This window comes from Rhodamnia argentea, chromosome 5, assembly GCF_020921035.1.
Source record: "Rhodamnia argentea isolate NSW1041297 chromosome 5, ASM2092103v1, whole genome shotgun sequence".
NCBI lineage: Eukaryota > Viridiplantae > Streptophyta > Magnoliopsida > Myrtales > Myrtaceae > Rhodamnia > Rhodamnia argentea.
In genome coordinates this window covers 28,449,469-28,474,374 of record NC_063154.1, presented here as the reverse complement: position 1 = coordinate 28,474,374, position 24,906 = coordinate 28,449,469, and the positions used below count along the sequence as shown (strand labels likewise).

Below are 24,906 nucleotides of genomic sequence, written 5' to 3'. Positions count from 1 at the left end.
TCAGTGGACGCAAATTACTTCTTTGTTTGCATTACTGCAGATGGAGACCCTGAACACGTTATCGTCCCTATCGACGAGCTCGAACACACAGACATCTCCTTTGCGCAAGCAAGGTTCTCTTGTGAACGCGGCCGAACCGGCTGCCAAGAATGCAATGTGGAAGTGCCGATAGCCATAGAGCTTCACCTCCCGCGATCTGCTGGAACTAACAAGAGTCGCCATTCGCTGGCCATCCCGAACGTATGTCTTTGCGAACTTCCAGGGAATGTTCTGCTCACGTAGTAGTTTGATGACCGACCAATGTATGGTAGAAAACGAATATAAGATAAGCATGAGCGAAGCATAGAAGATAGCTCTGGCTTAGCAATTTTTGGTTCACATGATTTGGCAATGTCGCAACATGGAAAAACGGGTACTCCGATTTGAATTTGCTGGCTTTTTCATGAGCAGTGACGGGACTCAGACATGGAGGAGAACCGTGCAAAGCTGGCTCCGAAGAGCTCTCTCGGCATTGGGACAGTTCGATTTCGATCCGACCTGCATTACAAAGAGGAGAATTCTCATAAGCACCGGTATGAAAATTTTCATGGACGGACAGTGAAAGAATTCAACATGGATCACGACATGATCGCTTTCGTGTTCTTCCCAGAAGACATAACCAAGTAGAATTCGCACCTCCCAAATGATTATCTCATCAATCGAAAAACGAACGGCTTCTTAAAGGTTTCTTTCTAGGATTTGAATACAGATTAAGAATAGGAAGAATGTCAGCAGAGACATAACTTATAAAGCAACAAGTGACAGACACTTCCAAATTTAGATTCAAATGTGGCGCCGTCGGCGACAGTGACTGTGCATTTGAATTACCATGAACTTCACAAACCATACAGAAAACTCATCATCTTCGAAGGCCCGTAATTAAGAAAGAAAAAAAAGTGCATTTGTTATGGATTCAGCAGTACTAAACTGAACAAAAGACTCATAATTAGGAATACTGAATTCCTAGGTGATATGGACGGCACAAAGCGACACTTCCAGTTCCAGTGTTCATCTCAATCCACATAAATCAGGTCCCTTACCATCACTTCTGAAAATAGAGACTCGGAACACGATATCATCCCTATCAATGAGCTCGAACACGCCGGCATCTCTTAATCAAAGACCAGTTTCTCTCGTGAATGAGGACCAACCGTAAGAGAGAAATGCCATTCCTCTGTGATCATAGCTCCTCAGCTTCACTTGCCACGATCTGTCTGAGTACCTAAGAGTCGCAACTTGCTTGTTCTTTTGAACATGCTTCCTGACGAATTCCCAAGGAATGCCCTGCCCTGCCTAGTAGGTTTTTAACTACCAGTATATGATCAAGAAAGGTGGCAGAATAAGGACACACTCATGAGAGAAACGTGCACGAGATGTGGATTTACGGTAAAATATGCCAGTTTTAGGAGTTCTAATCAACCGGTTTTACTTGCTGATGTAATTCACACTTTTGACTCAGGCCATGGACACTTCAAGAGGAATAACATGTCATGCGGCCTACACAAGCTCAATCAACTTGGTAAACACTAGAATATAAGACAAAATACCAACAGCGATCAAGTTTCAAATCGATGTCCGCCACCGATGAATAGAGCTCGGGATCTTACCAATAATTCCGAATACAAGCAGGTCGAATCACCACTTTGAAAAATGGATGGTCCAATTCGAATTTGCTGGCTAATTCAAGAGCAGGGAGAGAAGTTGGACCTGTAGAACCACCGAAAACCAGCTCAAGATGACTTGCTCTGCATCCAAACTGTTTGATTTCGTCTGCACTTAAAAATGAGAACTGCACTAGGTCTTATCAGTTCACTGATTATGACATTCGGATAGAACGCAAGATAACGTAATCCATTTTCAAAGTAAAGATAACTTGATGCAGTAAATTTGTCGCCACCTTCATTTTAGAAGTAACTAAACTAGCTACATTGTCCAAATACTTCATCAATCAACACATAAACAAACTAAACTAACTACATTGCCCAAGGACGAGCCGTTTGAACTTGGCCAAGGACGTCTGACCAAAAAAAAAAAAAAAAAAACTTGGCCAAGGACGAGGGACGAACCCCTCTGAATCTTCAATTTCCACGACATTTTCCTCTTTCTGCGAGAGGAATTCGCCCTCCGGGCTCACTGTGTAACTTTCGATGCTCAAGAGATAACCCATCTCCGAAGCACTCTTATCGAATATTATCACATGGAAAACAGAGTCCCCTTCGTATCTGAAGACTATGAAATGACCATGACCAATCGAGTAATGCTCCATGAACTCTCGCCACCCTTTCAACAACCAAACCCCGTCATTGTCACTCTGTTCTAGCTTCACAGGCCAGGTTGAACCACCTGCAACCTTGAGAAGCACCAGACCCGAGAGATCTTCTCCATATCTTCTTAAGAAGCCCTTCGGGATTCCCTGTGATGAAAGCTCATGGTGAAGCCATTGCACTTATACGAAGCTAAATTTCAAGACGCCAGAAGAAAAGCAGGGCGAGAGAAAACAGGGGACGTCCTTGATGAGCAGCATGAGTCGTGAGATTTCCAACGAAAGAGACGCATGGCGGTGGAGGCAAAATCGAAAATTTCGTGAAGATGACTGATGGGTATGGAACGAACTGCCAAGTGTGCGGACGAACTTACGAGCTTTCCAGATTCGAGGGCGTGGGAGAGTACGATCTTGAAGAAATGAGGGCGGCTTGGTGGAGTGGCGGCAGTTACCTCCTGCCCGGCGCCTTCGTCTTTTCTCTGGCGACGATGGTGACGGCGGAGACGAGCCATGATCGAGCTTCGGTGACCGTGACGGTCTGACTTCCGAAGGAGGACAAGAAGAAGAAGAAAGAAAGAAAGAGTTGGCGCGTCAAATGGAAGCGTGCGCTCTCGTGTTATAATTGTTTCAGCTTTACACGTGGCTTCTCACGCGCATCAAGTATTTAAGCATTCAGCTACGCTCTTGCGAAAATCGATAATATATTGGAGAAAACTAAAAGTATGCTTTTAGAGTCAAAAGTTACGTATGAAGATCACTTTAATATCAAAATTTTTATTCAGATCATTTAAGTATCAATTTTTTTTTTAAAAAGATCGTTTTAGTACTAAGTCCAATTTGGTCCGCCGAAAATCTGAAATGACATTATTTAACTGATATTTCATGTTAACGTGGCTCCGCTGAGGTCCGGTCAACAATTAAAAAAGGTAAAAATTAATAAATATTAAAAATAAAAATCTAAAATTTGGACAATTTTATTTAAAATAAATTGAAAATTTTGGGTAAGAAATTAACAAAATAAAGTAAAAAAACTCAAAAAGAAACCTTGCACGGCCCTCGCCGCCACCGGCCCACCATCATCGGTATTGTCCAGCGGGGGTGGGGCATAGCCAGCAAGGGTCGCCGAGCCCCAGCCTGCGAGGGCCCGATCAAGACAAGGGTGCGGCCCTCACCCGGATCTGACGAGGGTCGTCGGCCCTCACCGAGGTCGGCCTTGACTACTGCCGACGGGGGTCGTCGGCCCTTGGCCGGGTCTCGACGACCCCCTCTAGCGGTGGCCCACCACCGCCGACCATTGCCGGAGATGGTAGGGGCAACGGCGGCGAGGGCTTGTGAAAGCCCTCGCCGCTTGGTAAGGTTTGTCCTATTCTTTTTTTTTTTTAATTTTTTGTTAAATTTTGAACTTATTTTTAGTTTTATTTTATATACAATTTGAATTTAAAAGAATTTAGTTTTAGATAATTTTTAATTTTGATTTATTTAAAGTGCAGCAGCTGACATAGACTTATTGTTATTTTTAACTGTCATTTTACATTAAAAATTTAATTATTAATGACACGTGGCAATTTTGGCTGGAAAATTTCGCCAAAGACATTAAAATGATCATTTTGTCTCTGTCTTAGTATTAAAGTGATCCGATTGAAACTTTTGGTATCAAATTAATCTCCGTACATAACTTTTGGCACTAAAAATATATTTTTCCGTATATATTGCGTAAACACCGATAGGAACACCAAACCCCGATACAATTAGCAATAAAGAAGAACACCTTGTAGATTAACAAAACTCATTGATAAATGTCAAGTGAAATTATCAAAAAAAGTTCTAAACATATTACTATTATGTCAATTCAATTCTAAACATTTTAATTATGTCAATACGGTCATGAACATTTTCACAATTCACAATTGAATCCTTCGCAATTTAATCCTTCTAGGCAATTTTGGATGTAAATTATTTATGCGGACTTTTATTAAAGAAAATTTCGATTTATTTTTTTTTCCTTTCATTTTGGCCGGCAACGGCCGCGTCGCCCGCTGCTAGCAAGGTTGCTATGGGCACCGCCCGGGGTTGGCCGCCAAGCGCCTCTCCATCACCTTTTGCTTTGCCGATGGTAGCCGGGGAGCACCGCCTTCATCGGCGTGAGCAGATCACCCGTTACGATTCCTCCAAGACCCCAGCGGATGTGGAGAACCGCGGAAAGTTGCCGGTTATCCTGCTGAAGCCCAACGAGTGGTGTCCCGCCAAGAGGATGAAGAACTGCGACCTGCCTCTCCATCCTGACTCCGCCTCCTCCTCTTCCGATCTCTCCCGATTCCAGTCATAGTGCAGGTCCCTCGACGATGAGGCCAACGCCGGTGCCGTGTCACACGGCCTCACTGTCCGTCGGAAAGAGAATGGCTGGGCACTGTCGGTAGACGAGGTCAAGCCTGAAGCGCCCGGACAACCGGGTACCCTGGATGATTATTCTCGGCTGAAACTGAGGAAGGAGGTGGCAAAGTTGGGGGATGATCCGAGATACGAGGACATGCCCGGGGAGGAATTTGCGAAGGCGTTCCTTAGGGGTTATGGACGGCAAGAGGGGAAAGGGTGGGGAGCAAGTTTCTCTAAAGTGTGATGTGATTTTCAGTGAAGTGATCAAGCTCTTGAGTCTATGTAGTGCCACGCAAGACAATCGACGTCCACATTAACGATTTAAGACTAAATTGACACTAATCCGATAAGTTTATGATTTATTTTTACACTTTTCCCTTTGATTATTTGATTACTTGTGAGAGATAATGTGATTTGATTTTCAGGCTCTGTGCTTTTTTCGTAGCAGCTGTACTTTTTGTTTTTCCTGAAGTTGCCATGAGATTAAACAAGTAATTCGACCGTAATCGCACCATGTGCTCGAAATTCAAGTTAAGGCAAGATTAATCTGTAATTAATTGGAATCGCTGGCCAGCGAATATTTGTCCGACCAGCAAGCCCAGAACCTTGTTTTGTTTGTATGAGAAATAAATTTAAAAAAAAAAGGATTGACATCATCAATATGCCAATTCGTCTTGTCAATGGGATTACACATTTACCTCTTTTGAGATTTTGTGACCAAGTTTTACGAATACTTTAAGCAAAATTACGGAAATGTCCACTTTGAGCCGTTGTTAGTCGCTTTTTTTTTTTTCAATTTTTCCAAAGGGAGAGGTGCTAACGTGTCAACCACGTCAGCAATTTTAGCCAAAAAATATATATAAATAAAAGAAGTTATAAAGGAAAACTGAAAGGTGGCGCTCGCGGCCATGGCCAAAAGGAAAATAGAAAGGAGGTGCACGGCCATGGCTGCTTCAACTTCGTCGACTTTAGGCCAGGGCCACTCAAGCCACTTCGTGCTCTCGACCATGGCCGCTCGAGTTTCGTCGAGCTAGGCCGGGCCACTCAAACTTCTAAGGTTTATCAAGCTAAGGCAATAGGCGTCGGAGCCTCGTCGAGCTTCGACCAAGTCGCTCCAGCGCCCAAACTTCTTCAGGCTCACGGCCATGGCTGTCTCCAAATCATTGTCCGTCTCTTCTTTATCGCAGCCATGATAAGCCTTTCTTCTCTCTTCGTTTATATGTTGGGAGAATTGACAAAAAAAAAAAATCTTAAATCTATTGCAATTATGTCAATTGAGTCCTAAACTTTTTTTTACCAATTGAGTCCTAAATCTTTTATAATTATTCAAATTCAATCCATTTAACCGGCCGATACTGACATTGCAAATTTTAATAATACTTTAACATTTTTTGAATTTTTCAATTGCTTTTACATTTTTAATAATTTTTTTCTGTCTTTTCTTTTTGCTAGGGTCGGCAGGAGGCTACCGGCCACTAGTGACCTCCATCGGCCCTTGGGCTAGGGTTCGCGGCCCTCAACCATCTGCGACGAGGGCTCACGACCCTCATCTATCATCTAAAAAAACCAAAAAAAAAATTATTTCAGAAAATTTTAAAAATTTGGAAAAATCTTAAAATGTTATTAAAAATTTGCCACGTCGGTCTTGACCGACCAAATGGACAGAATTGAAATAATTACAAAAGGTTTATGACTCAATTAGCAAAAAATTCTAACCGAATAGGCACGATTACATTAGATTTTGAATTTTTTTGGTAATTTTTCCTTTATTTGTTTGTATGGAGTCGATGCTCTTGGCAATTTAGGTTATTAGCTGATCAATTAAATAGAGATTGTATTACCAGAAGTAAAAGCAAAAATAGATAGAGAATGTAAGAAGAAGATGCGCTAAATTGATTTGCCTTACACACCAAAAATTGCAACACCAAATAATCAGTTTTATTTAACGTAAGAAGATGAACTTTTGACAAGAATTAGTTTTAGCCAACGTTTAACTGGAGAAGACGAACATTAATTATTTCGTGAAGGCCTAACTGTTGAATAATCATTATTAATGATAAATATATTTTTTTTGTTAATGAAATGAAGAAGATGAACAGTAAAACTCGTTCGATTTTTATAAATTAATTATTCTTTTAAACAGTTTTTGTCCTTTTTTCTTTATCTTAATTTATAATTTTTTCTACAATGATACTTCTGCTTGGTAGGTATCACATTGTTGCCACCTTCTTAACCAGGGGTACATCGCCGATAAGTCGGTTATAGATACTATGCGAAGCACAAACGACAATAAGAGAACCGAAGCTCCGACAGGGGCTTCCACGGCTTATCTGTTTGATATACAAGGGCGGCGGGCTCCATGGATGCTTTTCTTATTTTAATGTGCTGGTGCCCGCTCGCCCTGTCCCCCCAATTGAGTGAAAATATTTTTCTTTCCTTCAATTCAAGGCATACTCTCGAATTTTACGTCCCAAAATTCAGACGAAGCAATTTAAGGTCATACTCAGATCTTATAATCATTATTAATGATATATTTTTTTTATGAAGTGAATAAGATGAACAGTAAAACTCATTTGATTTTTATAAACTAATTGTTCTTATAACAGTTTTTGTCCTTTTTTCTTTATCTTAATTTTTATTTTATTTTTTTCTGGAGTGATACTTCCGCTTGGAATCAATTTTTCAAGTTTTGGAATTTGATTGCACTTTTCAAATATTTTATAATTTTGTTACGCTTTTCAAATAAATTTTAGGATTGTGGTCACTTTCTTGTCTGCTTTACCTTTCTAATTATTCTTTTATATTCTTTGAAAACAAAAATAGTATTGTTTTTACAAGATCCTCTCTTACTGATGATTGGAACAATTATGCTCGCTTGGGCAATTAGAGAAAGGGTAGAAGTGAAAAATTTTGGAGAAATTCTGAAATCTCGCATTCTCTTCATCTCCCAAAGCTTTCAAAATTTTCCTTATTTTTCGAGCTAATTTTCATTCTCACCTCATCGGCTGCTCCCACCTCCCATCTCTGGCGACGTAATGCCACCGCTCGCATGAGCCGTCCCTCTCTCTGTACGTGTGTGTGTTCAGCAGCAGCGTCATCGGCCTCAAGTTCAATATCGCTCTCTAAGGTCATCTCAAATATGGGCCACCAAAGACTGAACGGACATTCGCAATAGTCTCTATAAACATATAATTGTCAATCACAATTTGACTAACTTTCGATTCAAGAGACAACCTTGATAAAAATTACTACCGAGCAGTACAATTTAGTTGCGCATCGTAAGATCTTTCCAGTGCCATCCAATTTGCTAAATTAGGCGATCGGATTTCTAGATATCACGACTTTTAACAATTTCGATACAAATGAAGTCAGACAAATAACTACCGTCTTTTATAAATCGAAGAGATTCGTAAGCTTTCCAATCTCTTGACAGTTGCCTCCATTGGAGTTTTCTCGAGCGAGTTATTATGACTTTTCCCATCAATGGTCCGTCTAGTTGGATTCACAGCAAACCACAAATCCCAACACTTGCTATGAAAAAGGGCCCGGAATTTTGGAATCTTTGAGTCGCTAGCTTTCTGTGAGCTTGAGAATCAATATGGTAAGACATCTATCAAGCTAGTTGCACTCCATCAACATTTGATGGAATTTTGTTTCAAAATAATTCTGCTTTTCAATCCTTGTACTTTCACCCCCTCCCCCCCCCTTTTTTTTTTCTAATCCAGTTTCGGTATTTTTAATTGGTCCAATCGAGTCCTTCTATTTTGAAAGAATTTTGAAATCAAGTCCCTCCTACACTAAATTCAGCTAGTTTGGCCGTTGGACGACGTCATTGTGTGACAGGAGTTTTAACTACGCATTGCATGAAATGTTCAAGAATGGTAGATTTGGATCGTGAGTACCAGTTTGAGATTCGAGGCGGGACAAAAATTAGTTTCGAGTAATTATGTCGTGAAGGTATGTGTCGAGAGGGCACCGATTTGTGAATTTTTCTTTTTCAGACGGAAAAATAGTCTATGATAAACGCATCATGAGGTACCATGAGATTTTTAATACTATCAAGATTTTTACTTAGATACTGAATAGATGTATGAGGACACCAGTCGCAACTATGCCATTTTACAATGGCTTGAATGTAATGCGGGCTAACTTGATATATTTTAAATTTCGTGGTATTCTTAATAAAACAATCAACCCAAAACCTCCCTTAAGAAACCACGTACCCTAATAGTGATTTCTTGGTTAAAAGAAATTCAAGAACACTGTCATATCCAAACTTCTGACTTCTCACGCTGCTTGGTAGTTCTGACCCAGACAGCCCTTAGGACTGAGCATAATCAACCAACCGAACCAAGGATCGTCGGATCAGATCGAACCGACCAGTTGGATCTAGTTCCCGGGGCTTTAGGGGGGAACCGGACCGTCCTGATAAGATCGAATAAATTTTTTTAAAATTTTTAAATATAGACCGAAACCTAAACAAGCACTCACACGCACGCCTCTCTTTCCCTCTTTCACCGTCACAATTCATGCCTTACCTCGGCCCTCTTTCACGCTCGAATGAACCGGAGTTTTCCTTGCGATATCTGCAGGAACTCGGGCTCCAACCGGTGGCTCTACCGTTGCCGCTCCAGCGAATTCTTGCTTTCACTTGTCTTCAAAATTAGTTGCTCCAATTTCAACTCCGCTTCAACATCCCCTGATGCAAACTCACTCCTGCGCGGACAATCACCTCAGGCTCAAAATTACGAGCCCCCTCCTCAACTTCCACAAGCTCTACCTTGTTACCCAGATCGAACTCACATGATGCAGCGTTACCAAACAGATCCAATGGCTTCTGCTACAACACATTTTCAAGGATGCCCTGCATCTTCCAGATTCCTCCCCCTGCCAACCCTTGCATCAATGGAGTTGGGCGGCCAGTGGGTATTGGAAAGAAATGGTATGCCAACGCTCTGAACAAAGTTCTCCAGGATCTCTTCGCAGGAGGAGGTGGAGGTGGAGGTGGAGATGGAAGACATAACTTTGGTCAGACACTCCTCCAAGGATTACTGGGTGGTAGAGGTGATAATGCAGACTCTTTCTGGCTCTTTGATGCTCGAATCATCGGAGACGCATCGATTCCACCAGTTCCATTAGATCACCCAAAAACAGGATCGGGCCAGTCACAAAAACTAAGAACCTGTCCTTCTGGTCTGATTCCTAGTTTCAGCATAGGACCGGACCGGACCGAACCGGAAACCGATCACCCCTAATAGCCTCAGCGCTGATAATTAGAAATTCAGCACTTAATGATATTAAGCTTGTCAGATAACTCTAAAAGGAAATGAATGCAAAAAAAGCAAACGAAGGACTGCATTCTTTGTACTGTTATATTACTTACAAAAAGATTTAGTATTTAAGACATAACACTAAGATGTTAAGAAAAAACATATGGACACTTCAGGTCAGTTGAGCAACCAGAATCCTCAAAGATGCCCCAAATCTGCGAAATTCTTGCCAAAATGGAAGTATAGAATCGAATCTAGCACCAAAAAACAAGAAATGATGAACAGAAAAGAGTCTTCTTTTCATTGATTCGCCACTGCAGAATAAAGGAGGCATAATTAGGAATCCTGGATTCATATCAATGCTGCGAACACTGCCTAGAGTAACCCACCCCATGATCACCTCAATCAATGTGAATCTGTTCCTCATCAGCATTATTGAAGATGGAGACTTTGAACACAACATCATGTTTATCAATGAGCTCAAACACGCAGGCATTTCCTACACGCAAATGAGTTTCTCTTGCAAATGCAGCCCAACCAGCAGAGAACAACACTCGGGTGTCCCGCGTAAATCTTGAAAGCTTCACCGGCCACGATCTGTCTGTATACGTAAGAGCTGCAGTTTTCTTGTTTTCTTGAATATGGTGCCTGGAGAATTGACGGGGAAGCCGCTGCACATGAGTAAACGTTTGAATAACCAATGTATGCTATGTAAGCTGAACAAAGGACAATAATTTAACCATGCACTCTTGGAAAAAAGCACACAAGGCCATATTTGCGAGTTTCAGGAGCTTTAGCCAACAGTCTTAAGAGGCTCATGAAAGCCATTGATCTTAACCTGCAATGTAAAGCATTTTTAAACAAATTACAGAACATTAATTGCCATTTTAGGTTAGTACTCGATTCAAGTGACTGTCCATCCTTTCATGCAGAAAGTGATGGAGCAGCTTGTCGAGGATATCCAAGTGAATGGATAGTCCCGACCGAATTACAGCCTTTACTTCTGTGTTTTCTTCCTTTCTTCCTGATTCTGCTTTTCTTCACCACTGGAATGCCCCACAATTACTCCAAGAAAACTAACTATTGTCATATGGTTCCCAATACAAACCAAATCAACCAGGGAAAAAACAGATGAAAAATTAGATAGAGATCGTAATCAAACTTGAGATATGGCAGTGATGGATTTGGCTCAAGATTATACCAATGCCTTTAAATGAGACTGCCGTATCGCCATTTTGAAGAAGGGATGCTCCGAATCAAATTCGCTGGCTAACTCAGGAGTAGTGAGAGGCCTTGGAAGAGTAGGATCACGAAGTACTGGCTCAGAATGGTCCATTCTGCATCTAGACTGTTTGGTCCTGCCTGTAGTTAAAATAAGTACTTTAAGCAACATTATTGGTGTGAATATTTCTTTAATTTTCTTTTTGGACAATATCTCTTTAATTGAGTATGGAGATATTTAGCATAGAACTCATGTCATGCCATAACCAGCCTAAATTTTCACTTCAAACAATGTCAAGTTTCCACCTGCACTTGCTGAAATTGTAAACTCCAAAAACAATATCATCTCTATCGATTAGCTCGAACACGCCAATGCGAATAGTAGTGAATTAAGCTCACAATCTTACCACTATATGATGTTTAATATAAGATGGCCGGACCACCACCGTGAAAAAAGGAACTCTGAGTCAAATTTGCTGGCCAATTCAAAACTAGGGAGAGGACACAAACTTGTAGGGACACCAAAAATTGGCTCAGGATGGCTCACTCTGCATCTAGACTGTCCATTCCCTTCTGTCCTTAGAAAAAATGAAATGTTTATACGACGCCAGTTTGAACTTTTTCATTAGTTGCTTTACTTACTATGAAAAGCTTTAGCACATAATGGAAGTTAATAGCATCATTGAAATCAAGATTTAGATAAGTTGACCAAACGAAAAATTCACTCCCTTCACCTTAGAAGTTGTAACTACTCAACCACAAAAAGCATCACTGAAATCATTATGTTATCAGTCAACATCAACAAGCTTATCAAAAAGTTCTCGAGCACTTGAAAAAGATCTTACGAAGGAGAGAGCAATATAAAAAGAAACAAGACTTATAAAATTACTAGTCACACCTTCGAGATCTCGAGACGAGCAGCTTGGACTCGGCTGGGAACATGGTGAATGAGGTTCCATCCTCATTTTTTGATGAGGAGCGGAATCCTCCGAATCTTCAACTTCTACTACATCCTCCCTCTTGGGCGAGATAAATCCACTCCTGAGGTTCGATAAGCCGCTCGACGAATAATTGATCTCTGAAGCACTCTTGTCGAATATCATCACGCAAAAAGTGGAGTTTCCTTTATATTTGAAAACTACGAGGTGACCGAGACCAATGGAGTAATGCTGCATAAATTCTCGCCACCCTTTCCACAACCAAAGTGTGCCGTTGTTACGCTTTTCTAGTCCTATAGTCCAGGTCGAACTGGCTGGAACCTTGAGCAGTACCAAGCTTGAGAGATCCTTTCCATATCTCCCGAAGAATTTTTTCGGTATTCCCTATTAAGGAACACTCAAAAGTTATAGGTCCAGGACACTAATTCATCAAAATTAGATCAAAAGCGCAGGGGAAAAAGGAAGAGGACTGAGCAAATTTAAAGTTCTGCAACATGGTCATGAAAGATTCGGTTCGCACACAAACAGGGTGTCGTCGGGCAACTAAGGATCGAGTTTTAGTTGTAGTTGCTTCATAGAGAGACCCAACACCTTTCTCCACACTAACCAATCCTCAATTCCAAGTTAAAGAACTGATTTTCATCTAGAATAACTCGAAATGAACAATTATTCTTCAGGGCTTTTGCTTATGCTGTGTTTTCGCAAGATTCAAAAGGTTAATACGAAGCCAAACGCACAGAAAGATGTCCAGATTGAATGTACACAGCAAGAGGGCGACAGTTCTAAACCAAGACAGAAACTCTCGAGACATTGGAGCTGAATCATAAGAAACAGACTGCGCAAATGTGGAACTTACAAGCTTTCCAGATTGAAGGGTGTCGGAGAGAATGATCTTGAAGAAGTGAGGACTCTCAAGACGAGGTCTAGTCGCGATATGTGGCTCGACACCTCCATCTTCTCTCGGGCGACGCCGACCGCAAGCCATGTACGGTAGTGTCACAGGGGTCACTGAAGGAGGAGGTGGTGGTGATTTGTCCGATTTCCTTTTTCTGAGGCGACCTTATCATAAGAGAACCTGACACAGATTAATAATGGTGTTGATGATATGATAAAACTTGGAGAAAGACAGCTCTAGTGTCAAAATTTACGTACGGTGCTCATTTTGATGTTAAAATTTTTTTAGTGCTAAATAAAAATAATGATTTAAATATCAACAATTAGAGATTCCGATCGAAAAATATACTTGACATTTATACTTAAAATATTTTAATCCCACGTCATTTATAAGTCCACGTGCATGCCACGTAACAATTTTTTAGGAAAAAAAATCAATTCACAAGCAAATTTATTAAAAAAATTAGCCCGCGTGGAAAAATTTATTTTATTTAAAAAAAATAAGTTAAAAATAATTAATAATAAATAAAAAAAAGGCCGCGGGCGAGAGCTTGCACATCCTTCGCCACCGTTGCTAACAATGGCTTGCAATGGATGGGGATTGGTAGGCAAGGGTCACCGAGCCCCATGACCCTCGCCTACCAATCCAAAGGCCGGCAACCCTCGCCCAATTTGGGTGAGGACTTGCTAGCCCTCGCTAGCAGTCGATGGGGGACGTAGGCCACTAACCGAGGCCTCACGACCCCGCCGACCAACCCTCGCTGTTGTAGCCTTTGTTTTTTTTTTTTTAATTTTTTTTAATTTTTTATTTAGTTATTTAGCTTATTTTTCTAGATTTTTTTATTTTTTCAGTACAAATAAGTGAGCAAATTTGATATTTTTACAAATAAAAGTGCTGGAGATTGTATTGTCATTTTGCAAATAAAAATGTTAAAGTCCCGATGATTTTTAGCTATCTTTTTAACCATTTTTATTTGTTAAAATTTTAATTTATTTTCAAATTTTTAGCTTATTTTAAATTTTATAATTTTACATGAAATTTATTATTAATTTTTATCTTTTTTTTATTACTGGGAGAGCCATGTAGATGCCACATAAGATTTCCAACGAAGCTCATCCGAGTTGTTACTCAAATAATCGTTTTTAAAAAAAAATTAGCTCTTAAGTGATCCAAAAAAAATTTGGTACCAAAGTGAGCGTCGTACATAAACTTTAGCACTTGCGGTGTCCTTCTACCGATAAAATTTATAATATTTATTTCCTAAAAAGGCACAAATTATTTGCTACATATAGAAAAGTCCACACATCAATCCAATCTATAGCAAACTAAGAAACACCGACACTCTCCGGAGGCTTCCGTATCGTGTCCGACACTCTTCGACATGTGATCCACAAGTGATCAGCATTATAGCCACGCCAAAGACACATGAGTCTAATATCCCGACACATCATTTTGAGCATTTTCAACTAATTAGAGATCAACATATAGATTCATCGAAATATATATATGTAAGTCATATTTACAGCCACCCCAAAATTAATGTAACTTATCAGCCTAAAAAAAAAAACTAATCGTGAATCCCTAGCGTAATAAGAATAAAAACTCAATGATATTTTTATATAATCATGTATATTTAAAAATATACATTTAATATACGACGTGTTCCAATGTTTCGGAATTTTCTATTTTTGAGAAATGACATATCGGCGTATCATATCGTGTTGTGTCGCGTGTCACGTTTTAGTGTCGGTGCTACTTAGATAGTAAAGAGTCATATGAAGCTATTATTTAATCAAATATAGCCTCCATTGCTCTATTTCCATGAACCGGAAATTCTCTACCATAAATAGTTCCTTGCCTGCGTATCATGTAGAGTCATCTTATCATATTAGGGGTCACGTCCTTAATCGGCTTAATTCCATAAGAAACCCCAAATTTTAGGTCTAGTCTTAAATTTATCTCGAGCTTTTTCTCACAAAATAAACCTCAACTTTCACTTGATTTTCAAATCTATTATCGTCGTCATCATTAGTTATCCAAGATGGCCGTATTACCACATCAGACCACATAATTTATAAGGGAAGTAAAACTTAGAGAGAGAAAGGGAAAAAGAAGGAAAAAAAAAACAAAACTAAAGTTAGTTTATATCACAAGAAACAACTTTCTATTTTCCGAATTTAGTTCATAGAAAATAAAATAATCAAGGAAATTTTTTTTTGTCAATGAAAAAAAATACCTTCACAAGTGGGAAAATGATTTTTTTTTTGAAAAGATGAATTCATTTTCCATTATCTTTCTTCGCCTAGGGCCAATAGGTTAAAAAGATAAAATCATTTTCCCTCCTCCTTCTTTCGCTCGGAACAAATTTTCCTTCCTGCACTCGTTCATCTCCCTCTTCAAGCCTGTGCACTCACCATCTCGCTTCGGCTCCAAAGTTCCTCCTCCACGCCTCCGAACTTCTTCCTCCTCTCCGCCACCACTTGCAACGGGCCGACGGTTGCATCACCACCACTCGAGAAACAGCTTGCAGCTATGGATGCTCCGGCAATGCCTCTCTCTCTCTCTCGCTCTTCCAACCCCCGTGAAATCCACCTCCTTACCAATCTCTTCCCCATGTTACGCTCCGCCGCCTCCACGGAGCTCCCTCTCGCGTCCGACTGGAAACACCAAAAATTTCACATTCTGACTGGAAACACCAAAACCACGTCCCAAGAATCAAATCAGCCTCGACGACTCGCCAATTTCGCTCGAATTAGGACAAATACAGAAGCTTTCAGCTCCACATTTATAGAGCGGAAGTAAAAAACCTCTGAGAATTCAATTGAAGTCGTGAGCTCGACACGGAGCTCAAGATTCACACTCGTGGAGTGACGAGAGAGAGCGATACCAAGTACGGTGTGATCGGATACGAAGAGCAACGAGCCAAACAAGGGAGGGACGAGCTCACCCTAGGCCGGCGAGGCTCCGTGCTTGTCCCTCTCTTGTGGCAGCAGCTGGCGACTGACCGAGGAAGAGGGGAAAAAAAAAATAGCGAAAATAACAATAAAAATAAATCATATTTTCAATATCAAATGGCGAAAAAGTGTTTCCTATTTACTTTTAAATTTTAGCCAAACAGCAAAAAATATTGCCATTTTCCACTTTCTAAAAAATATTGTCAGAAAAGAGAAGCATAAGAGAGAGAGAGGCAGCCATGGGCGCTCATGCTCCAAGTTCCCAGTTGCAGTGAGCACGCAACTCGACCGGCCTGTGGCCATGGCCACCGTGATCACGTGATGACTGAGCAGAGCAGCGAGCAGACAGAGATGGGGGCAAGCGAAAGGGTAGAGAGGGGCGACGGCGGCATTGGCCATATGTCGTCACTCACCTGAAAGCTCACAAGCTTGATTGACGCTCTGAGCATGCCACCAGAGAATAGGAAGACGTTAGCTTAGAATTACTGGAAGACTTCAGAGGTGAGACCTCCCCGTCAAGCCAGAATTCGCAAGAGTGAAGCCACTGAAAGCGAAAGCCGTCGCGGGCAATCCTTTTGAGGGTTAAGAAGAGTAGCAGATAAGCAAGCGAGAGTGACGCCATCGTTTTGCTCTATTGCAAGTTAATCCCTAAAGGAATTCACGTTCTTGAAAGATATTAGCTAACATGGATCGAACGTGAACTCCAAACGTGGGGATACACTCCTGAACATTTTCCAGTTCAATTTTCGAAACACACCAACTCAAAAAACAACAACACGCTCATTTCGCAAGATAGAAAACAAAAACAGAGCTCTGTCTGCTTGCTTTCTCTGCTCAGTCATCATGTTGAGTGGCCATGGCCTCGGCAAGCTTCATGGATCGTAACTCTAGTAGCCATGGCAGTCGTGAGCTTCGTAGCTCGAAACTCCAACAGTCATGGCCGCCGCGAGCTCGAAGATAGTTTCGTCGTGAGCTGGAAACTCAAGTGGCCATGACCGCGAGGATCTCAGAGCTCGAGTGGCCATGGCCGCGTCCCCCCACTCTCTCTCAACTTTTTTTTCCTTTTATTTTTCATTATTTCTCTCGGTTGTTCTTATTCTTTCCATTTATGTTGTCCCGTGTGGCATGCCATGTTAGAATAACTAATGATGATTTGGACGATGAATTATAGATTTAGGATTCAAATAAAAGTTTCGAATTTTCTTTTACACAAAAAATAAAGTTCGAGGTGGAGTTGTGATTGAACCTAAAATTTGTGGTTTTGTAAGGAATTAAGCCTCGATGTTTAGTTGGTGGAAATTTCCCATTAACTGGTATTTTGAAATTGAAAAGTCATAAACATGAATTTCACGATTTCTTCGAGGCAAAGATGCTTGACAGGGCCTCACCGGAGGGAAGTGAAGCTTGTTCCAAATTTTCTCCAAAAAAAAAAAAAAATCAGATGACATAAAAAGTTGGAATCGCTATATCGTTGTCATATAAATTCTGTAAAAAAAAATGTGGAATTAAGTCATGTGTGAGGATGAAGTAGATTAAATTGTGACCAAGGCTCCATTTGTTTCGAGGTAAATAAGTGAATTGAAAAATATTTTCCTGAAAATGATCGTAAGTATTGCTTCCAAGAATGAATGAACCGAAAATATTTTCGTTGTTTACATAAATGTTTAGACAAAAATTATTATTATTGATGAAAATATTTTTTATTAACTAACTATTTTCAATAATACATGTGATCATCTTTTGGGCAAATATTTTCCAAATAACTCATTTTTCGCGAGACAAAAGGAACTTAAAATCCAATGTGACTTTTTCAAATTTTTTTTATGACGGTTGAGATGGTGAACCACCAAGTAAGTGCACAGGTCGCCCATAATAACAGAAATAAGGATTAATACCATGAAAAATCCTAAATTAATGCATATGTGATAATTTACCCTAAATTAATTTTTTGACAAGAAAAAATTCTCTAAACCGATATACTTATGACAATTTTATTGAAACGATTTTTTTTTTTATCACAAAGAACCTTGAACTGATACACCTACCATAAATTTATCCAAATTCATTTTTTGACAATCAAAAAACCCAAATTGGTACTCATGTGAGAAATTTGCCCTCCATTAGCTTCCGCAAAATTGAGTTAATACAATGAAAATCCCAAACTAATACACTTATAACAAACGAAGGGTTCAAACTCAAAACTGATATACTCGTCACCTGACACGTGTCATCTAACTCAAAAATTTTATAATAATACTTAATAGAAACAAACGAAGGATAAATTTGACGGAAGTTTACCAGTTTGGGGTTTTTGATAGTAAAAAAAAATTAGCTTGAAGTAAATTTATCATATGTATGTCAGTTTGAGATTTTTAGTGATCAAAAAATTAGTTTGAGGTAAATTTATCACGAGCATATCGGTTTGGAGCTTTTTGTGGTCAAAAAATTAAATTTGTATATATTTGTCACGGATATGCCAGTTTGAATTTTTCGTAATACTAATCCAAATATATATATGTGGTGGTCCCATTGCCACCCTTACTTCGGCGTCGAGGGTGCCTAAAGGAAATTAGGTGGTTTTGGGGATCATTGTTTTTCATATGATTAGACTTTTTCGTCTGGGATTCTAAATGGACTAAAGAAAGGAGATAACCAGTAAAGTAGGGGCGGCAGACGGGCTGGTTCAGCTTGGGCCTTGTATGGCCCGGCCCAGTACCAAACCATTAAACAATCAACACAAAGCCCTCCTTAAAGAAAAGAAAAGTAAAATGACATAAATGATCACTTAACTTTGACATAATGTATAATGTAATCATTGAATTTTTAATTCGACCAATATGGTTGCTGATTTTTAATCTAATGTGCAATTTGATCCCTTAACTTTTAATTTGACTAATATGGTCATTGAACTTTTAGAACAAATTCAACTTATTCTCCGAACTTGAATCAATGAAAGGATTACATTGAACATCTTCCTATAGTTCGGGGACTAAGTTGAACATGTTCCAATGGTTCAGGGACCATATTTGTCAAAGAAAAAGTTCAGGAATCACATTGCACATAGGATTAAAATTTATGGACCATATTGGTCGAATTAAAAGTTCATGGATTACATTACTCATTAAGTCAAAGTTTATGGACCATTTGTATCATTATTCATGAAAGAAATCACATACCCTAATAGTGCTATAAAAACTATTGAAGAACACGTCATATCTAAAAGTTTGAAACTTAAAAATTCAGAACTTAGTGATATTAAGCTTGTTAGATAACTCTAATGAGAGTGATCTTAAAAGATTCGATTAATGTTAAAAAGGGTTACTTAATTCATCCCGCAGAAGAAATAATTGATGGTAAGTAGAATCTTGCCAACTATATGGTTAGGACCGACCCATCATGATCGCGATCCTACGTCGGAAACATATTTAGGGATTAACAAAAAAAAATTATATTTTAGCATTTAAGAGTGTTAACACTCAAAAAACAGTTCTTAAGTTCTCAACACCGATTTCTCAATTTCTGAATCGGCACATTCATGTATATTTCAATGAGGCTCCTTCGACGACCGAACAAAAGAAGAAGAAAAGTTAAGGCTCCTTCAATAGAGTGGTGGGCGTGGCCTTCAATTCAAGATAAATTAGTCAAAGTAAAGTACAATCAAGCACTTATCCAATATGGAAAATGAATGATTTGAAAAGTACTATCATAACAATGATTGCTTATATCGTTTATAAAAATGAATACACAAAAAATATTTTCATCATCTATTAAAAAGTTTAGACATAAATTGTTGTCGTCAAATGAAAATATTTTTTAAAGGAAGAAAAATATTTTCTCTCAACTCGAGGGTGACGGTGGAAAAGGCAAACTTCATGCCATATTCGAATGACTACTGCCGGGTAGGCTCGTATAGTAGCGAACCATGCCCGGAGTGAGCCATCGGAGTTTCGGCTCTTGCGCTGCTAGCTTGTGCTTCGCACATTGCTTATAACCAGGGGGAACGTTGTTAGCAAGCCGATTATAAGCATGACATAGCCATCCGAAGATAACGTGGAGTCTGTCTTTCTCACCGCCACCTCCAAGTTGAGAGAAAATATTTTTCTTTTCTTCTTCCCATGGAACCCCCCGAAGTTTTACATCTTGGAGTTCAAATGAAGTAATATAAGGATTTGCTTAGGTCTAACATATATTAAAATGTTTAGACATAAATTGTTGTCGCCAAATGAAAATATTTTTTGAAGGAAAAAAAATATTATTTGGAGGGTGACGTTGGCGAAGGTAGAGTCTATGCCATCTTCGGATGGCTACTGCCGGATAGGCTTATATAGTAGTGACCCATGCCTAGAGTGAGTCATCAAAGTTTCGGCTCCTGCGTTGCTAGCTTGTGTTTCGCATAGTGCTTATAACCGAGGGTACGTTGCCAGCAAGTCTATTATAAGCACGACAGTAACCATTCGAAAATGACGTGAAGTCTACCTTTCTCACCGTCACCTCCAAGTTGGGAGAAAATATTTTTCTTCCCTTTATCATATGGAATATCCTGAAGTTTTACATCCCAGAGTTCGGATGAAATAGTTTAAAGACTTGCTTAGGTCCAACATTTATTAAAAAATATAGACATAAATTGTTGTCATCAAATGAAAACATTTTGGTCGACTAATTATTTTATGCGATCAATTATAAGAAGATATTTTGCAAATCATCCATTTTTTGTAAAACAAACAGAGCCTAAATATTGCGAAAAGAGTCAAGTACAGAATCGAAACTAGCACCGGAAAACAACAAAACATGAACAGAAAAGAGCCTTCTTTTGATTAATACGCCACTGCAGAATAAAGAAGACATAGTTAAGAATCCTGAATATATATCACAGCTGGGAGCTTCCAAGAGTAACACATCCATGATCACCTCAATCAATGTGAATCTGGTCCTCACCACCATTATTGAAGATGGAGACTTTGAACACAACATTAACCCTATCAATGAGCTCAAACACACAGGCATTTCCTACACGCAAAGGAGTTTCCCTTGCAAATGCAGCCCAACCAGCAGAAAAGTACCCGCGGGTATCCTGCTTATACCTTAAGAGCTTCACCGGCCACGATCTGCCTGAATACCTAAGAGTTGCCGTTCCCTCGAATTCTTGAATATGTTGCTCGGTGAATTGACGGGGAACATGCTGCACATGAGTCAACATTTGAACAACCAATGTATGCAGAAAGAAGGACAACGATGTAAGCCTGCACTCTTGGAAAAAAAAAACATACAAGGCCATATTTGTGAGTTTCAGGACCTTTACCAATTTAGGATTAGGATTGGCATAATCGGACTCGCTTTTAGTCTTAAGAGGCTCATGAAAGCCATCGATCTTATTCCGCTATGTAAAGCATTTTCGAACAAATTACTGCCATATATTGCCACTTTAGGTTAGTACTGGATTCAAGTGACTGTCCATCCTTTCACGCAGGAAGTGATGGAGCAGCTTGTCAAGGACATCCAAGCGAATGGATAGTCCCAACCTCCTAATTACAGACTCTACTTCTGTTTTCCCTGATTCCGCGTCACTCCACCACCGGGATGCTCCACGATCACTCCAAGAATAATAGCATGTCATATGGTTCCCAATACAAACCAAATCAACCAGGGAAAACACAAAACTGAGGCAAGATTAGATAGCGATCGTAATAAACCTTGATATAAGACAGCGATGGATTAGGCTAGAGATTGTACCATTCCCTGAAAATGACTCTGCCGTATCACCAGTTTGAAGAAGGGATGCTCCGAATCAAATTCACTGGCTAATTCAGGAGTAATGAGAGGCCTTGGAGGAGTAGGATCACGAAATACCGGCTCAGAATGGTTCATTCTGCATTTAGACCGTTTGTTCCTGCCTGGAGTTAAAACAAGAACTTTAAGAGACATTATTGGTGTGAATAGTTCTTTAATTGACTATGAAGATCTTTAGCATAGAACTCATACCATGCCATAAACAGCCTAAAGTTTCACTCCAAACAATGTAAATCAAGTTTCTTCCTGTGCTGCTGAAAATATAGACTCAGAACACAATATCATCTCTATCAATCAGCTCGAACACGCAGACATTTCCTACATGCAAGCAAGTTCCTCTCACACATGCCATCCAACCAGTTGAGAACATGGCCCCACTAGGATAGCTACTAAGCTTCACCAGCCATGTTCTGTCTGAATGCCTGAGAGTCCCGATTTCCTTGATTTTCCGAATGTGCTGCATGACGAAACTACGAGGGACATTCTGCCCGGACACATGTTTGAACAACCCATGCTTTATAAAGAAAGACTGAGGAGCATTCCCTTATTCAAGCAAGCAAGCAAGTTCACAGGACAAAAGTCAAAACGTCAAAGTCTCTGCTCTTAGAATTAGCATGAGGGGTAGAGGATCTATGCCTTTTTAAACAAATGAGAATGAACAGATCCAAGGGAAACGCTATGTAGTTTCCTACAGAAATCCAATCAGCTTAAGAAAAAAGCCAAAATAGTAATGAATTAAGCTCTCGATCTTAAAACTATATCACGTTTAATATGAGATGGCCGGATCAACACCTTGAAAACAGGATGCTCTAAGTCAAATTTGCTAGCCAATTCAAAACTAGAGAGAGGCCGCGGACTTGTTGGACCACCAAAAACCTGCTTAGAATGGCTAGCTCTGCTTCTAAACTGTCCAACCCTGTCTGTTCTTTGTAAAAGTGAAATACTTAGATTATGCCAATTTGAACTTTTCATTAATTGATTTACTTACCATGAACATATATTACCACAGAATGGAAGAAAATGCCGTCATGGAAATCAACATTTAGATAAGTTAGCCAAACGAAAAATTTGCTTCTCTTCACCTTAGAAGTTGTAAGTACTAAACCACAATACGCATGATGGAAATCACTATGTTATCAGTCAACATAAACAAGCTTATCAAAAAGTTCTCAAGTACTGGAAAAGGAACTAACAAAGGAGAGAGCTCCATATGAAGAAACAAGACTCGTAAAATGACAAGACACACCTTCGAGATCTTGTGACGAGCAGCTTGGACTCGGCTGATAACATGGTGAATGAGGTTCCACCCTCATTTTTTGATGAGGAGCGGAATCCTCCGAATCTTCAACTTCTACCACATGCTCCCTCTTCGGCGAGATAAATCCACTCCTGATGTTCGACAAGGCCCTCAACGAATAATTAATCTCTGAAGCACTCTTGTCGAATATCATCACGTGAAAAGTGGAGTTTCCTTTATATTTGAAAACTACGAGGTGACCATGACCAATGGAGTAATGCTGCATAAATTCTCGCCACCCTTTCCACAACCAAACTGTGCCGTTGTCACGCTTTTCTACTCCTATAGTCCAGGTCGAACTGCCCGGAACTTTGAGCAGCACCAAGCTTGAGAGATCCTTTCCATATCTTCCTAAGAATTTTTTCGGGATTCCCTATTAAGGGAAACTCAAAAGTTATATGTCCGGGACTCGAATTCATCAATATTAGATCGAAAGTGCAGGGGAAGAAAAGGTAGAGCACTGAGCAAATTTTAAGTTCTGCAACACGGGGATGAAATATCGCTTCATTTGACGAGAGTAAAGCTAGAAAGACCCGACACCTGTGTCCACACTATCCTTAGCCAACCAATCCTCAATTCCAAGCTTTTTTTTTTTTTTTTGGATCAGACAATTCCCAGTTAAAGAACTGATTTTCATGGTAGAATCATAAAAAATTAATACTTTTTTCTGCAGCGTTCTTGTTTTTTCTTTCTTTTCGCAAGAATCAAAATGTGCATTCATAGCCAATCGAATGGAAATTTTTCCAGATTGATGAACACAGCATCCGAAATCGTGACAGAAACTCTCGTGACACCGGGAGCTGAATCGTAAGAAACAGACAGGGCAAATGCGGGACTTACGAGCCTCCCAGATTGAAGGGTGTCGGAGAGAATGATCTTGAAGAAGTGAGGACTCTGAAGACGACATCCAGTCGCGATATCTGGCTCGGCACCTCCATCTTCTCTCGGCCGACGACGACCGCAAGCCATGTACGGTAGTGTCGCAGGGGTCGCTGAAGGAGGAGGATGAGGTGATAAAACTTTACAATATTTAATTGGGTGAATGCACGGGAAGTTGTCTCCTAAAATTTTCAAAATATAAAATTCAGAGGCTTTTAAAAGATGCAATTACATCATAATATTTGTCGCAGCGGTGTAATCGAGTCCTAATCCTTCATTACATTTTTTTTTTTTTAAGTTTTGGGAGCTACTCACATTCTCTGAAAAGTTTTAGAATTTAATTATATCTTTTAAAAGTTTTAGGAGCTAATTGTATTTTTAAAAAGTGTTAGGTCTCAATTGCACGATATTTTAGAATTCAATTGCCTTTGTCGATAAGTTTTAAAACTTAATTACATATTTAAAAACATTAAGATTCAATTACACTTTCATTTTCATTTAAAAGTTTAAGAATTTTCAACGCAGTTATCCCTATTTGTTTCCTAAAAAGACACAACTTCTTTAGGAAAATTCCAAATAAGGGCTCCGAGTACTTTTAATTTCTCAAACAAGGGCCTGAAGTTGACATTGTTTCAAAGAAAGGCCTGAAGTGTCATAATTATCTTAAATAAGGGCCTAAAGTGGTCATGGCTATTTCGGATAATGGCCTGACCTCGCCGGCCAGCCAACCAACCAAATACTCAGACCAATCAAAGGCTTTTTTTTTTTTATATCAATTTACAATTTTAACCTAATTTTTAATTAAATTAAATTTAAAAAAACTCAACTAAAAAAAAAAAGGCAACGCATCTAGGGCGGGAGGGGCCACCTCCTGCCTATGGCCGCCGTCTTACTACCGATGGAGCGGCGGTAATGGCCGACTGCGTCGCTGGCACCTCGGCGAGGGCCGGCAACCCCGCCCACCATAGGAAAGGGCCGGCTGGCCCTCGC

General features: G+C 39.8%; 2 pseudogenes; both read right to left on the bottom strand.

Annotated features, from left to right (window-relative positions):
* LOC115729403 lies at positions 1–13,127 on the bottom strand (annotated as a pseudogene).
* On the bottom strand, positions 10,003–24,043 carry LOC115731604 (annotated as a pseudogene).
* Positions 24,044–24,906: the final 863 nt, after the last annotated feature.